The sequence below is a fragment of the Frankliniella occidentalis genome, unplaced genomic scaffold (genome assembly GCF_000697945.3).
Source record: "Frankliniella occidentalis isolate FOCC.00 unplaced genomic scaffold, Focc_3.1 Scaffold334, whole genome shotgun sequence".
Taxonomy (NCBI): Eukaryota; Metazoa; Arthropoda; class Insecta; order Thysanoptera; family Thripidae; genus Frankliniella; species Frankliniella occidentalis.
Window position 1 is genome coordinate 45,537 of NW_026267457.1, and position 2,644 is coordinate 48,180.

Genomic DNA, 2,644 nt, shown 5'->3' on the forward strand with positions numbered 1-2,644 from the left:
GGGGGGTCTCTCTTTGCTTGAGTAGGCCGCAAGCTCCCGCGGCCAAGCTGCTCCGCCCCCTACCCCACCACGCCCTACCCCGCCCCGCCGCATCCATTCATCGGCGGGGACGCGGAGCTGTGGAACGGGGCCGATCACAGCGATCAGTCGTTCGTGACTCCTTTTCCCCGCCCGACTACACCAAACTGCAACATCATCGCTGCGGCACCCAGGCCCAGGACGGCGGGCGGCCGCCTGAGTGTCAGATCCTACCCGATGCTTATGCGACTGGGATAAAAAGACTGGCTGCTTTCCGAAACTAGAAACGCCTCAGTGGGCGGGGCGGGGCGGGGCAGGGCGGCGCGGTGGGACGCGGGACGCGCGGGGCGCTGCCACACGGCCGTCCCGCCGGTCGAGGTAATGTTACTTTCACTTTCCGTCTCCCCGCCGCGCCGCGCTTCGCTCCGCTCCGGTCGACTCCGGTCATCGCTCCGGCTCCGGGCGCAGCGCGCAGCGAGCATTATCCTGCCCAGCCCGGAGCAGCCCGGAGTCCCAGACGGCGCCCCAGACAGGCCGACAGGCCGACAGGCCGACAGGCGCGCCCGACCAGATAAAGGGTGCGGCGGAAATGCAGTGCCACTCGGAACATGGCTTCTATGGGTGGCGAGGGAATTCCACTCATAAAATTAAGTCTACCGTACCAGAGGAAATTATCATTGTTGATAAATCAAACAAATTTTCTCTTCGTATTTTCTTGTGACGCCATAGAATTAGTTTTTCAACGGGATTTCCTTGAACCAAATAAACCCTTTTCACAGTGTGGCGATGGAACTACTAGGAGGTTCAGGGGCTTTGAGCACGAACGAAATTCGCTGAAATTTCTCGTAACGAAACTCGGCTAAAGTTCGCTTAATTTCAAGAAAGTTTATTTTAACGAAGTTCATAATAAATATACACTCGAGTTCAAGCAAAGGTGTTTTCCTTTGCCTTAATTTCACGACGCATAGTGGGTAGTAGGTTCGAGTCGAGAGTGTCTTGTCCTTCCTCGCTACTCTACGTGGGAACTAACAGTCTTGTTTCCCTCGTCACGATGCGTCATACTCAAAAACGCTCACAGACAGCAGACAGGATAGCGAGACGGGTGTGGTGGCGTGGCGGGCGGACGGGCGAGACGGGCGAGTGCGGGGGCTGGAGGACCTGGCGGGCACTTTCTAGGCCCCCCCCCCCCAATCCCCCGGCCACGCCCTGGCTCGCTTAGGCCCAGGGCGAGACGGGGCCGACACACGGAATATTCCGTCCGTCGAGAATGTGGAGAGACACTATACCCAATGCCCTCGGCACCCGCGGCGATGTCGAGGTCCTCCCGGGGGTGTGGTCGTGCAGCCAACCCCCTCTAAAGGGAGGGGCAAGATTCCAGCTGGCCTCCGGGTGGGCAATTTTTGCCACGACGCTGTTTGCCTTCTTACAGGTGCGTCATGTTAGCCTTATCAGGCGGTTGGTTAAGGTCCTCAGAGATCGTTCGTTTCCCCTGTCTTTCAAACCCTTCATCGCCGGCAGTAAAACTACGAACTACGGCGGTGACTTCAACGCTGGAAGCCCACCACCACTGCCGGCCTCTCCCCTACGCTGACGTGGGCACCGCGTCGTCGACGAGCCCCGAGGCCTTCCCTGCGCGCCGCGCACCTCTCCGTCGTCACCAAAGCCTCGCACCGTTCAAGTCGGGAAAAACGTTCGCCCGCGTGGGCAATTTCACAGGATACAGACCCATAGGCACCACGAGAGCCAGGCCCTCAGACACCTGAACGAGGCTCAAACAAGCACCTCGACGACACATTCGAAGAGCCCGACATTGTGCGCAGCAGGTAGTGGCGGTGCCCTGGCGGAGCTAGGGGGTGGGCCACGGCGACAGAGCTGCATCCCTCAGGGCCACGGTTCCACGGTTTCGGCGCCGGCCCCCGGGCCCGCTGGGCCCACGCGGTTGGCGCCAGTGAAAGCGCGAGCGGTCGTGGCGGGCGGGCGGCACGTCACCGGGGCCTGGGCGACCGGCACCGTCCGCTCCATCCGGGTCTTCTTTGTCGTCCTGGGGTAGTGCTTCTCTCTTGTCCCGCGGCGACCGTTGCTACCGGCGTCCACCAAGGATCCCGTCGTTCCCTCCCTATCCATACTCGTTGATCCGTGAGTCCCCCTCGGGTCAGCCACTCACACTACTATCCTACACCACTCGGGCTGCTTGTACTCACGATGTTCGTGTCCAGAGCGCTGCCGCGTTGTTCGGTGCCCTCTGTGGGTCAGTTGGCGCTCCTCGCACCAGTAGCGTTTGCCGCCGAGTGACGGCGGGCGGGGCCCGCGGGCCGCGGCCGGGCAGGGCAAGGCCTGGCAGGCCGAGCGGCGGGCGGCGGGTGGGGGGATCTCCCTCTCCCTTTCAACGGGGAGGAGAGGCGAGTGCAACAACACAGCTGCTGCCTCTGCCGAGCCGATGGGAGGAACAGCGGTGCGAGCCCGGGAAGTGGAATAGGGAAGTACCGTCACCGTCTTAGACTTTGTACCAAGGCAATACAGTACGCCTTGCTGCTGTAATTTTGATTTTGTGTTTCACTGCACACTGACGGCTCGTCGGCATAAGGCCCTTTGTCGACGTTGAAGCAATCATCCAAGCAGCCCCCCC